This window comes from Tribolium castaneum, chromosome 2, assembly GCF_031307605.1.
Source record: "Tribolium castaneum strain GA2 chromosome 2, icTriCast1.1, whole genome shotgun sequence".
Taxonomy (NCBI): Eukaryota; Metazoa; Arthropoda; class Insecta; order Coleoptera; family Tenebrionidae; genus Tribolium; species Tribolium castaneum.
Window position 1 is genome coordinate 18,166,826 of NC_087395.1, and position 15,499 is coordinate 18,182,324.

At 33.1% G+C, this 15,499-nt stretch overlaps 1 protein-coding gene across 4 annotated transcripts in view; it reads left to right on the plus strand.

Annotated features, from left to right (window-relative positions):
- The window catches only part of cpx (complexin), a 148,578-nt gene that overhangs the window by 48,594 nt on the left and 84,485 nt on the right, over positions 1–15,499 (plus strand). The window lies entirely within an intron of this gene.

The following is a 15,499-nucleotide window of genomic DNA, read 5'->3' on the forward strand; positions in this document are numbered from 1 at the left end:
TACACTTTTTAATTCAGCTTTTATGCAACACTGAAACAAGAAACTTGTTTGAAACGAACGAAAAATTAATGGTTAGTTGTTTATTTAACAAAAAATGATTAAAATTAAACCGCAAACAAAATTGGAGTAACGAACTGTTGAAAAATATAAAATCTATTCAATATTGTTCGGCTGTGTTTGAAGCCCTGCTGTGAAAACCGTCGTAATTGCCAAATTGTAGTCTTTAGTGAGTTAAAAAACGGCGACAATTAGAGAAAATTAAAGGGTGAACAACTTATTGCCTCATATATTTTTCTCCCAACGGCGAGAAAACAAACGAGAATATCCTTCGCCGTTATTGAATATTTCCTTGGCGTCTGAAGGCGTGGAAATGATTTAATTGCTTAAGTTTGAGCCACCTAACAAAGAAGCGGATAGTTTTACTATAAGTTCAACAAAGACAGCATTGTTTGTGTTTCCACTTGCATTATTTTGACTTGTTTTGTAACATGTACCAAGACTTTGCTAATAAACTAGTGTAACTATGCAAAACTTGGATATTTTATTCGTTCGTAAATGATTTATTTTAAATAGTCTGGAACAGAGGATTTTATTGAGTTATAAGCAAACGTAGGAATAGTTGGGAAACGGGCTTTAATGTCGGTGGGATTCGATCGTAAAGCATCGATCCGTCCTTTGTAATAAGCGGCAGTGGAATGAATTCGTGTATGAGCATCGTGGAAGACGGGTATTTTCGGCGTTTCGATCAAAAGGACTGTAATTAGACACACTGGGTGTGTTTTATTACGGATTGCGGTAATTCATCAAAGGGTGTTTTATGCGAGAGCAGGGCGAGGTTTGGGTCAGATTTATGTTAAACGACAATCGAATGATAGAGATTTCGCAGCGAAATAAAAACGGAGAGGAGTTTGAAAGGTGGAGAGTGGCCTCGAGTAATTAAATACTCGACTCTAAAAGCATTCTATTAAGTAACGAAATTACACTTTACTAAAAGGTCCCGTATTTTGCGCTGAATCTAGGGAGATTAAACACTAATAAAATTGGCAACTCTTCACTTAAACAAATAGACAGAAGGCAGTCGAAGCGTTCACCTCACGAGACGAGTGTTTACCCAAAATAAAATAGGACATGAATAAAATATCGCGAGTCCTGTAACAATATCGATCGGAGTGGTCTATAAACACCACTCGGAACTTTTTTTAATAGCCAAGCGGTACCAACTGGGCATTTCACGTGAAACGGACAACGAAAAAAATTGGCCATCCTGAAATTCGGTTATGTTCGGAATAATTGTTAATAATTGTAAATGCATAATGATTTTTTTGTATGACACTTATTTGTGAAAATATTGACTTCTGAGAATTTGACGAAGTATGAGACACAGAGTTTTTGAAAGCTATTATTCAAAAAACTAATGCATACCAAATATTTAAAACAGTTCTTTATATAGAAAATTCTCAGTTTTTTTTAATTATGAAGTCAGATTTTGAATTTGAAATTTTTTTCGTGCAGAAAACCGGAAGTGAAGTTTCAAATCCGAATTTTAGTAACTTGGACCATTTTTTTTCAATTTATTTTTATTTAAAAAAATAGCTTATGATATCTAGATTTTACATTGTAAGTCTGAAAGTCTGAAAATGGGATCTCATTTTGCAACTTACAATGTAAACTCTATTTGCTTTAAGCTAGTTTTTAAAATAAAAATAATTTAAAAAATGGACCAAGTTACTAAAATTCGAATTTAAAACTTCACTTCTGGTTTTCTACACGGAAAAAATTTCAAATTTCAAATTTGATTTTAGGGTTAAAAAGAACAGTGAATTTTGTGTAGATAGTACCATTTTATATATTTCGTTATATATCGTTTATTTAGAATAACAGTTTACAAAAACGTTATGCTTAATATTTGGTCAATTTTTAGAAGTCAGTAACCCTAGTAGGACAGTTTTACTGAGTTATCTTTCGGTTATATAACCTTTATAACCGCAATACACAAATCTAACCATTGGTTATGTTAGACTCAACTTATATAACGGTTATCTAACCATGGTTATGTTTAGCGGCTATAACCATGATTAAATTACGATTAGATAACCGTTATGTTTCTTAAGCAATATGGCACTAGCTAGATTTAGGTTATATATCAGTGTTCTAATCATGGTTATGTCTAGCGTATACAGCAAAGATTATGTGACGGTTATATAACTGCTATGTATGTAATGCAATATAGCGTATGCTAGATTCAGTTTATATATCGGTGATCTAAGCATGGTTATGTTGCAGTTATATTTAATATTTGCCGGTATTTTATAATAATAATTACAAAACAAAATAAGTGATCTAAGAAATTTTTGGTTATATGGTGGAAAATTATCGTTTGTTGGTCGTAAAGTGCATTTACCAGTGACTTTTGCTTTTTCTTTACTTCTACATGTTGCAATCACGTGAATCGTCATCTATATTTATTGTTTATCATGTAAATAGAGTACAATTTGAATTTATACTTAATTGAAAGCTGAAAAAGCTTTCCTAAATGTATTTTAGTTTTGACCACAAAAAATGAATTTGTCAAAACCAAAGCAAATTATTTTAAGAATGAATGTTTTCTCACTTTCTACCTGCCGACCCTTTAATCCTTCAATGTTAAGCCGGGTTCGGAGAATTTGTCCAAAGTTGAGAAAACAATGAAGAAAACAGTGAACAATACGTTTTTAAAAATAGTAATACTTTAGTTCCTGATAAGTGTAATTTGTTAACAGTTTGACAAACTCTTGTTTTTTGGAGGAAAAAGATAACACTGACTACGTTAGAAGTTTTGCCGTAAGATGGCATCTCACCTTTCCTATTACTTCTACAGCATCTTCGGTCTTAACATAAGTAGTTCTATGTTAGTTCTGGTCATCGAACATTTTCTTCCAGAAGTCATTCCTAAAAGATCTTTTGGAATTTTTCAACAAGGAATCAACAAAACACTGAACAATTTTTATTGTGCACTCCAAAGAGGCTTGATAGAAGCACCAATTTATTTATTCTACATATTTAAAATTTTAATTTGTATTAAAATCTACTATGAGTTTTTTTAAAATAAACCTTAGGCAAAAGTTATTTAAGGGCAATATAATGGTTAGTTCACTAAGCATAACCGAAATATAAGCGAAATGTAAAGGAAATTATATAACCGAAATATAACCACGCGTAGATAAAGACACATATCCCCAATATAACCGAGATATAAAAGGAGTTATATAACCACAACATAACCGCGCGTAGATAATGGTTATAAGATGGCTAACTAACAGTTAGCTTATAAAAGCGTCACATTTGGGAATTGGCGGTTATATTGGAAGATTTTATCTCGGTTATAAAAGTGTGCTACTAGTGCCTTTGTTGGGAAAGCTGGGACACTAAACAGCAAACCTAGCCAATTTTGCATTATGTGGATAAAGTACATATTTCTATCCTTTTTTATTAAAATTTTTGTTAGTAACTTAAGTTAGAGGTTATCAGTTATCAGTAAGGAGAGGAGTTATATAACCGCGCGTAGATAACGGTTAGATAAAGTGGTTAATTAACAGTTAGCTTATAGAAGCGTCACATTTGGGAATTGGCGGTTATATTGGAAGGTTTTATCTCGGTTATAAAAGTGTGTTACTAGGGTATCCTTTATTTAGAATTACAGTTTACAAAAACGTTATGCTTAATATTTAGTCAATTGCTAGAAGTCATTAACTTTTTAAATAAGTCGTCTACAAAAAAATCATCACGTATTTACATTCACATCTTTTAAGAGAACAATTGTAACCGAATTTCAGATTGTCGCATTTTTTTTCACGTGAAATGCCCCAACTTCCAAATTAGCAACTGTATCATGACCTATTAACACGAGACGGTGGCGTGTCTGCGAGTTCATTTTGTCGAATGGTGTGAGAAGTTTGTGGTTTTTTCTTGCGCGCGTTTTGCATAATATGTAAATGCGAAGATGTTTATTTTATTCGGCGGAATGGGGTGATTAAAATTCCGCCATGGATAGACGGGAAAACAATGTCATCGCGGACGTGGAACGAAATCAGACTACGAGCGACGTTTCGTTAAGAAGAAAGACTTGAGATTTATTCTCTAATAAACTAAGTCCCGAGGATGGTCTTTTAAATTGCCTAAAGAGGATTGACAAAATTAAAACAGTGGGACTGCTCGAGGCGAACTAACTATATCCCTCGGGAAATTGGAGCAATGTTGGCTGACTTGTTCGAGCCGATAGCCTCGACAACTCGACCCTTAATCCTGAATTTTCATTATTCGCCGTGATACCGGACGATCTTCTCCAAATACAGATAAATTAAAGATGGCGGGGAGAGGGCCGGAAACTTTTTGATTTTCATGAACTCTCCACTGTAAGCCGTTCGTCGAGAGTTCTTTGTCACACCAACTGTCGCGCTGAATAAATTTACACAGTATAGAGGCATACAATTTTTAAATCCCGCCTTGATATGTGTACCTATTTTATGGCTTCTTACTTCCAGAGATGGCAGCAAGTCGCGTAATGCCATATTTAAAAAACAACTCTCACAATCCGAGTTTTATGACACAGTTTAGGTGAAAAACGAGCGCGCTACAAAGGAACATTGCCACAAATGAGCGTTTTTAACAGTGTACACGTGGGTGCTCTAAAGGGTGAAATCCTGGGTTGAAATAACAAATTCTGATATTGTTAAAACGGTATGTTTATAGAAATGTATGTCTCTTGATTTTTTATTTTACGCAAAATAGCTATTTATGTCATAAGTAAGCACATAATGCGATTTTTTATGAGGCGAGCTGTTTTATAAAAGCGAATCGAATAAAGATGCATTGTGTTCGAATTACATACAAGATTTTATGCCCGTAAGGTTTACAGCCACTTCTAGAATAATGCAGTCTGACACCGAAATTTTCAAATTAATTTTAGTACATTTTCTTTCAAAATACACGATTCGGTTTGTATTTAATGTATTTTGCGTCAAAAGAGTTTTTCTTGCGGTAGATATAAATTGGACTAATTCATTGGATTCTAAAATTTTCATACATTGCAGGAGATAACTGTTGGCAGCTGACGTACTACAACTGTTTACTAATTTTTGAAGAGTGATTTTCTAGTTTATTTAAGTTTAGAAATGGAGATCTGTAAGTAAATTGATAGTATTAATTTTTATCTTCGTAACTTTTGCTGTCCTGTCTGTTATTTTATTACAAACTTATAAATGGTGCTCTTATTTCTTACGTCCTTAAATAGCCGTTTGCATGCTAGATTAAAAAAAATTGTTGCACAGTATATTTAAAACAATTTGGACAAGAGTAAATTTAAACCAAACCAGGATATAGTTTAAATTTTGTCTTAAAATTTAAAGGCAATTTTTTGACATTGATGAAACGAAAAGGCTAAACTTTCGAAAAGCAAAAAAGCGAAAAGTGGAGAAACGTAAATTGTAAAGTGTAGGTAAAGTGAAATATAAATTTTTGGGACGAAGACGTTCTTTTTGATGATCCAAATGATCAATTATGGTATGCTCAGAAAAATCTACATATACAAGAAATAATTTAAATTACTTGTAGAAGAAGGAAGAATTCCACCTCTGCAAGTAATTAACAATCGGCATTTAAATGAAAGAGATAATTTTGTTAATTCTTATTTTGGTAATTTACAATTGTTAAAAGGTAGAGTAAATAAAAATTATTATTATTATTTTTGCTTCTCCAAAAAAGACAATTTGTTTTCGGCATTGATACTGCCATCACTTGAAGAAGTTGCTGTAGCTTTCAGCATGAGTTTGCACCATTGGCTTTTTTATAACTGTGCTTGCCTATTTGTGAAAGTAGAAGAGCTTTCTCGTCATTTCTATAGTTGAGTAGCTTTGTTTTTTTTCTGCTTCGAATCCAATGCCAAATAAATGCTGCAATGACTTAAAAATTGTAAAATAGTCGTTATGCGAATTAACAACAGAAACCAAAAGCGTTTTTCTCAGATAATACAAGTTTAAAGTATTCAAATTGGTGGAAATTTTATGGATTTAATGTTTTAAATTTAGACTTTTGTAAGTTATCGCCAGAATTATCCATTGAATCTATTGAAATCCATTTTAAGTTTTGTCTTTAATTTTAAATCCAGCTTACGTAAACATCTATTAAAGCGAAAACGGTGCAAACGGCTATAAAAGGGCCAAGAATTTTAAATTTTTAATTTTGAAATTCTTAACGTCTTTAATAATAATTAAAATTTGTCCAAATATTTTTTTAGAGTTATTTTTATGCACAAGATTGTTTTGTCCCATCCGTCATGTGTAAACAAACAGTAAAATAATTAAGTCGTTACCCATTGTCTTGTTCTTTGGTTTCGTGGTTTCAAAAGTTTCAACAGGTTTCACCTTTTACAAATTTTACAAATGTGGCTCCAATTGAAATTCACTTCTGCTAATAAAAATTGAAAATACAATCATAAAAGTGTCTCGTCCCTTAAAGTGGAATGGCTGTTTACAGAAAGCTTTTGACGGTAACCTAATTTAATTTTAGAAAAAAAATATGATTTTCAAACTTGCTTTGACTGCGCTAAAGTTTGATTGGTGGCTGCAGCGGCCGTTCTCGCTAGTTAATTGTACTAGTACACATAATAATAAGGCTCATTACATAAACATTAGTTTACAATTACGTATTCAAAAGTTGTGCGTAATTTTTAATAGAACCTGTGATCATAACATTAATTTCCTTTTGCTTTTAGTTTTCGAGGAAATGGAGAAATGTATTTATTTTTAACAGACTCATGCTGAATATAAATCTAGAAATTGTCACAGAAAACGTCGTATTTTAAAATGTTATGTCCCATCAGGGGTATACAAAACAAATATGTGAAAAATTGTTCTTGAGCATTTGTACAAACGTTTCATGAACTTTAAAAACAATATTTCTATTTCGGTTTCATACTGAGGTCATTTCAATACGCGATTAGCAATCGCAATGTTCAACGAAGTGCTATAATAATTACACTAAAAACCAGACAACCTAGTTTTTTAACAATGATCTGAGAGAACTGTGAGTGTGAATCGGCACCTGTTTCATGTGCATAATTTAATCAAATTAGCCAAATACGATCCTTTAGAGGCTTTTGTACCCTCCCTGATATGTAGCCCATTCGAACACATTAGCAAAAGACTGAATTATCAAAAAAAAATTTTTTTTAATATATTCGATACAAAAAATATTGTACCTAACTTGTTTGTAAAGCAATCCCCCCACATTCGCACTTTATGCAGCACTCGCTCCGCTCGTATAGCAAACAAAGTGCTCATGTGGAAAATTGCATTTTCCAAACTCGTTAGGTAAATAACTAATATTAAAACGTTATAAAACTTCCGTGAAAAAAAATTAGAAAAGAATGTGTACAGTGTTAAGCATTAGATCCCTCGAGAAGCGTAAATTTTGGCTTGAATAAAAAAATGAACTAGTTCAAACATTCATATCTACTTACAATAAGCTTTACTAAACTCGACAACTGATTTGTAAAATATTTCGTATTTGTATTTAGCCAGGTTGAAAAATTGGCGAATGCAGAATTCAATGTATTACATTTTTTCAATTTGATTAAACTGGATTTTAGAGCACTTTAGCGTTATCTAGAATTATCCCGGCGCATCCACCATATTTCACATTTTATGGGCCTGCATTTGCAATTTTAAAACCTTGACAATTTTAACGTGCTTGCGACCTTTCAGATTTCAATTAGATAACGGGTCAAGGTTTTATTGGCATTTAAATAAATAAATTTAAATAAGAATTGGTTCTTACCAACGACGTCTTCGTCGTTGAAAAACCCTCCTTTGTGTTATATGTTTTGTTAGTGTTTGATGGCTTTCAAATAATCTTTATTTTTTTAAGCTGTTCTTACTTTCAGTACTGTTACAATAAAAAAAAAGAAACAACGTTACTGACTGAAAAAGAAATTAATTTTGATTTAAAACTCACATTATACAACTTATACAACTGTATACCATTGAATGTAACTTTAAAAACATAAATTCACCAAATTTTATTATGCCAATGTTTGTTCTCCCAAATGCAGTTGCATTTTTAAAATTTTCCCAATTATGATGTTTAATAACGCCTCAAATTTTAACACTTACGAGTAAGTAGTTACCGGAACTTCGATCAGCGTCGTAAAATTACAAGAAAACTACCTGTAACCACTTTTTAACCCAGAAATTTGTTATTGACAGACAGCCGTTGGCGGAAACGTGAGTTTGTTTATGAAAATGACTGAACTAAATTACCCTGATAGAGCATTTTGTTGGAAATAGGCGGGGCAAATGTAAATTTACAGAGTAGGGTTGTATAATTATAAAAATTCGTTGTCTGTTCCAATTCGTGTCGTTGTGTTAGTTTTTACGGCTTTTGTTGCTAGTCTAATGAAATATGTGTTCGGTGCCTCGACCGACTTGTGTGCACGTTCAGGAAGAGTACCAGAAGCAGATGTCAAAAAAAATTTTTAATTTTAAAATTCTTAAAGTCTTTAATAATAATTAAAATTTGTCCGAATATTTTTTTAGAGTTATTTTTATACACAAGATTGTTTTGTCCCATCCGTCATGTGTAAACAAACAGTAAAATAATTAAGTCGTTACACATTGTCTTGTTCTTTGGTTTCCTGGTTTCAAAAGTTTCAACAGGCTTCACCTTTTACTTCAAAAATAATTGCTCCAAATTTTACAAATGTGGCTCCAATTGTAGATTGCAAATCGTTTCACTGGTACTAAGTTCCTATAAAGAAAAATTCACTTCTGCTAATAAAAATTGAAAATACAATCATAAAAGTGTCTCGTCCCTTAAAGTGGAATGGCGGTTTACAGAAAGCTTTTGACGGTAACCTAATTTTATTTCAGAAAAAAAATATGATTTTCGAACTTGCTTTGACTGCGCTAAAGTTTGATTGGTGGTTGCAGCGGCCGTTTTCGCTAGTTAATTGTACTAGTACACATAATAATAAGGCTCATTACATAAACATTAGTTTACAATTACGTATTCAAAAGTTGTGCGTAATTTTTAATAGAACCTGTGATCATAACATTAATTTCCTTTTGCTTTTAGTTTTCGAGGAAATGGAGAAATGTATTTACTTCTAACAGACTCATGCTGAATATAAATCTAGAAATTGTCACTGAAAACGTCGTATTTTAAAATGTTATGTCCCATCAGGGGTATACAAAACAAATATGTGAAAAATTGTTCTTGAGCATTTGTACAATCATTTCATGAACTTTAAAAACAATATTTCTACTTCGGTTTCGTACTGAGGTCATTTCGATATGCGATTAGTAATCGTAATGTCCAACGGAGTGCTATAATAATTACACTAAAAACCAGGGTAATTTAGTTGGATAATGTTGACAACCTATTTTTTTGACATTTATCTGCAAGAACTGAGATTGTCAATTGGCACTTGTTTCAAGTGCATAATTTAATCAAATTAACCAAATAGGATCCTTTAGAGGCTTTTGTACCATCCCTGATATGTAGCCCATTCGAACACATCAGCAAAAGACTGAATTATCAAAAAAATATTTTTATTTTTTTTAATATATTCGTTACAAAAAATATTACATTATATTACAATATATTACATTACAAAAAATACCTAACTTGTTTGTAAAGCAATCTCCCACACTCGCTCCGCTCGTACAGCAATGTGGGAAATTGCACTTTCCAAACTCGTTAGGTAAATAACTATTGTTAAAACGGTATAAAACTTCCGTGAAAAAAAAATTAGAAAAGAATGTGTACACTATTAAGCATTAGGTCCCTCGAGAAGCGTAAATTTTGGCTTGAATAAAAAAATGACCTAGTTCAAACATTCATATCTACTTATAATAAGCTTTACTAAACTCGACAACTGATTTGTAAAATATTTCGTATTTGTATTTAGCCAGGTTGAAAAATTGGCGAATGCAGAATTCAATGTATTACATTTTTTCAATTTGATTAAACTGGATTTTAGAGCACTTTAGCGTTATCTAGAATTATCCCGGCGCATCCACCATATTTCACATTTTATGGGCCTGCATTTGCAATTTTAAAACCTTGACAATTTTAACTTGCTTGCGACCTTTCAGATTTCAATTAGATAACGGGTCAAGGTTTTATTGGCGTTTAAATAAATAAATTTAAATAAGAATTGGTTCTTACCAACGACGTCTTCGTCGTTGAAAAACCCTCCTTTGTGTTATACGTTTTGTTAGTGTTTGATGGCTTTCAAATAATCTTTATTTTTTTAAGCTGTTCTTACTTCCAGTACTGTTACAATAAAAAAAAAGAAACAACGTTACTGACTGAAAAAGAAATTAATTTTGATTTAAAACTCACATTATACAACTTATACAACTGTATATCATTGAATATAACTTTAAAAACATAAATTCACCAAATTTTATTATGCCAATGTTTGTTCTCCCAAATGCAGTTGCATTTTTAAAATTTTCCCAATTATGATGTTTAATAACGCCTCAAATTTTAACACTTACGAGTAAGTAGTTACCGGAACTTTGATCAGCGTCGTAAAATTACAAGAAAACTACCTGTAACCACTTTTTAACCCAGAAATTTGTTATTGACAGACAGCCGTTGGCGGAAACGTGAGTTTGTTTATGAAAATGACTGAACTAAATTACCCTGATAGAGCATTTTGTTGGAAATAGGCGGGGCAAATGTAAATTTACAGAGTAGGGTTGTATAATTATAAAAATTCGTTGTCTGTCCCAATTCGTGTCGTTGTGTTAGTTTTTACGGCTTTTGTTGCTAGTCTAATGAAATATGTGTTCGGCGCCTCGACCGACTTGTGTGCACGTTCAGGAAGAGTACCAGAAGCAGATGTCAAAAACCCTTTTAACGTTCCTTTGACGGTTTCGTTCGCCATTACACATTAATATCCCTCATCTAACAGACAATTTTGCGGCAATTTCGACACGAAACTCGCTCTTCGATAAAACCCGCCGTCGTTGTTATCACTGCTTGTGACGGGAATTAAAGACGAAATCGAAGGGAACACATATCGATTCTTAGCGACCCTCTTCACTAGTGTCGCGTGTAATGAAGCTTCGTCAGCAAATATGTCGAAGGATTAAGGTCTTTTATTGTGTTTCGTTGGAAAAAATGCTGCCCTCGAATGCAAATTTAGTGGGTTTTTACGACTCAATTAAATTCACCCGAGCAACTTTGAGAAGTTTTGACAAAAACAGTCATTTTTCCCAACTCGGCGCGCCTCAAACTACTCAGATTTATTTATATTTCCTGTCATAAAGTTTAAATGGGAATTGCATTATGCAAAGCTTAAACATCGCGAAACTTCTTAAAAGTAAACTCGAGATCATATCGGGTGTGGTGGTGTAGATTCGCTTCTAAATATTTCACGGAGTTATCTAAGTTTAATGGTACAGAAATATGACCGAAATTCTGATTACGTTGTAAAAGGAAGAATGTTAATATTCTCGGGAGATAAACAAGGAGTTTCCTCTTAAAAGTCGACTTGCAGTGCACGCAAAGGTAACGCGACTGCATTTTCGAGACTCGGAGTGACCCCGAATTTCTCACGAACTTATCCAAGTTTCCTACGAGGGAAATATGACGAAAATTCTGATTAAGCAAGAACGATACTCCGGGGATGGCATCCTAATAATCCCGTTGTGCATACATGGCTCCAGGACACCATATTCTGCCGCCAAACAGGCATTGATTTTTTTCAAATCGGGGCTTCCACTGTCAACACAAAGTTTTAAATTGCTTCCGGAATTTTATTTAAATGCGTGGTGGGAAAGTAGCCTCGCTGTTTACATAATCAGCGTCTTCCAACAATCAATCGATGTTTAAACAGCCTCTGTTGAATTGATGGTGGTTGGTGTGTGTGGATGTCGGACTCAGCGAGGTGTTAAGAGAAAGCCCCGCAGTCGGAGCAGCTCGACCGAGAAATAACACGAGCTCGGAATTCTCGCACGGATTCTGCACCCAACACGCACCGCGAACCACGTCCATGTTGATCTTCAGACGGACCGCCAGATCACCTTGCCAGCTCATTACAGCTTTTATGATCACTTGGAAATTGAGCGAAACTTCTTTTCGGCGCAAATTTTTATTGCGTTCACGTCCCTCTCGAGCACATAAAAGCCTAAAAGCGTTTATCCATCTTGTAGCGAACATCTCGTAACGACTCTGAAACATACAAAGTGACTCCTTTGTCGACATATTGATATTTCATTTGCCGATAGATCGCAGCTGCGTGCTCTCAAAAACACACTACGTCTTAAATATTTATTGAGCTTGGCTTTTATCGGGAAAAATCGACCAGAAATGTCTTCTTTAAAGTGGCCTTAACAAGATATTAATTTTTCACCTCCGCACCTGCTTTACGTTATCTGAAAGAAACGTGCTTCCTTTTGTCAACTTGATCAAATTATAAGAAATTGATACAGCAAAAACCTGGCGAACGGCCAAATTTAAATGTTTTATATTTATGAACAAAATTTGTTTTTGATGAGATTTTGGTTCGTTCCACAAAAATAGCGTTTCAGAATTGGGTTTTAATTAAGGGACACTCCAGGGAGACCCAATTAAAACTTTGTTAAAATTTCATAATAAAATGGGAAAAAAGACAAATTTAAAGTGCTTTATGGACATTTTTAACTAACTTATTTTTCACCAAATGTTATTACAGCTTCTACAACGTACCATCTAGTTGTTCTACTTTTTAGTCACTAATGAGGCTGATTGTATGTAGGGCCAAAAGGTTAGATGTTGATATTTAATTGACTTGATTAGTTTTATTTTTAATCACTATCACTGAATATCTAAAAGCAGTTAAAGGTAATTAACTAGTAACTAGTAACTTACTTAGGGTGGATTTTACAATCGTCGGATAACTTTATTCTGGGGATAAATTTTGAAAAATACATTGTTGTAACAATTGTAACCATAGTAATTATATTAGAAATAACTTATCCGGGGTATATCTGACGATTGTAAAATCCACCCTTAGTCTACCATAAACCAATAAAAACTTCCCTAAAATCGCAGTGATTATTCTGATCATTGTTGGGGATCTTAAACAGATGGTAAAGCTTTTGCAGGTACTGAGAAGATCTGTTTAAGATCTCTTACTGTAAGCATCAACAATGACAATAAGCAAACAATAATCACTACGGATTTGGGGAAGTTTGTACAGGGTGTTTAAACCGTTTAAACCCCATATTAGAATTGTTGGTAGTTCTAACAGAGTAGTGATCTGAAAAATTGTAAACAACCAGAATCTTTTAGGTTCTGCTCAATGAAATTATTTTAATGAAATTATAGCAACTTCCTTGTTTTAAATGGAAAGCTATATTTTTTAATGCATTTTTGGATGACTAGAGCTATTTTAAGGTAGCTTTCATAAGCGTCCCCTATACCTGAATTTAGCCGTTTACGATATACTTAAAGTTTTTACTTTTTTTTGATTCTCACCTTCTAGTTTAAAAATCGATTACTTTGCCATTTTTTTAAATTACAAAATATTTTTCAGCTCTTTTTAAAGAGGAAGCCTAGATCCTTTCTTTGGTGTTTTCAAATTTCTAAAAAGGAATAATAAACTCCAAATGTTTAAAGTTAAGTTTTCAGAACTTTAAGCACCCATAACAATTTTTTTAAAATGAAATGCTACAAGTTTTATTTCATTAAATCGTAATTCTTCATCGATCTGTATTAGCATTCTCTATACTTAGGTTTAATAGTTTTCAAGTTACGATAACTTTTTGTTCGGATTTATTTAATTATAAGCCATAGGCCTTTTCTCATAGGTCGCCATAGAAACGAGAGAAAAAATGTGAGAAATTGGATGGATTTTAAAACAACATTTAATCAATTTATTTTGTTTTCACAGAATGGATAACGCAATTTTGAATAGAGTTTGTCATTTGTTAAATCAGAAATATTTTTATAGCAAACTATGCAAAAATAGCTGTGGTTAGTAAAAAAATTTCTACAACGTCAAAAAACCAACATCACTTGAAAATTATCAAGATATGTATAGGAAATGCTAATACAGATCGATGCAAAAAATTCTCCTCCATCTAGTAAAATAAAAATTGGGACAACCCATTTGAAAAAATTAAGTTATGGGTACTTGAAGTTCTCCAAACTTAACCTTAAAATTTTTGTGTTTGTTAACTTCTTTTCCAGTTTTGAACACACAGGAGAACAGATATAGCCTTTCTCTTTTAATTCTCCAAATATGATTTTGAAATCTCTAAAGTTAAGAGAGTTACCGATTTTTAAGTGACAGGTACAAATCCAAAAATTTTCAAAAAATCTTAAATATCTCGAAAACGGTTAAACTTAGGTATAGGGGAAGCTGATAAAAACAGCCTTAAAATCACTTAACTAATCCAAAAATGCAGTGAAAAACATTACTTTCCATTTAAAATAAGAAAGTTGATAGCGACTTCCGGTATAACCGGAAGTGCCGCCATCTTGAAAATAAATTCAAAGAGCAGAACTTTGAGTAGAACTAAATAGCTTTATTAGAACATTCAATTCTTCTAATGCGGGTTTTACACGGGACAGGCTGTATAGTTTACAATAAAATTTTTTCATCATGTTTATGTCTTACTATTGAGAATTTAATGCTCTATGTGCCTATATTTTTTTGTATGTTACGCGTTAACAATTATCCAAATACAATTTTTTTCAAATTCATTACTCTGAAAAGTTTGACGGTAGTACAACAACTGCGCTCTCTGGCGACATTAACGAAACTATCGAGGACGGGACCGTTTTATTTGTACGTCGTTTCATATCCTAACCTTTAGATATCCGTAGTCTAAAGCTAGGGCAATCTTTTGTGTTACTTTTCCTACATCGCAATTTGTTTTTGCTCATTCTAGATTGTTTTTTTTGAGTTTTCTTTTGAGACTGATAACAAGAACAACTTCATTTACTTGTTTACTTTATTGTCTTTGCAGCTTCTAGGAAAGGGATGTTAATGCAGTGACATTGAACAAGATGTGGGTGTATGTTTTATGGGGTTGAAACCATGCGTTAGAAGGTTGTTAAGGCCGGTCTAAAGAGCTAATCAAATTTGCTCGAGCTGCCTTTGATTTTTTATTTCCGCTTTGGATTTGTGCAGCTCCTTTGTTGACTGGGCAATTTCTCGTTTTTCTGGAGTTAATTCGGCGTAAAGTCTTCCGGAAGAGCCGTTAATTCTCTGGGATGATTTGTTTGCAATGTTTTTCAATTAGTCAAATGTAAATAAAACAAGAACATGAACCTCTCGATATTGGCTACGCAGTTAACTGGCTGCTAAAGGGAGTTTAACAGTGTTTGTGTTTGTCTTAACTTGTGGCAAAGTTCTCGCGTTCGCTAATGAACTAAGCCACTTCCACCCATTTTATCCCATGCAAAATGTCAAATAAAGAAATCGAGATAAAAGCCGAAATAAAGTGGAGTCCTGACAGGGGAA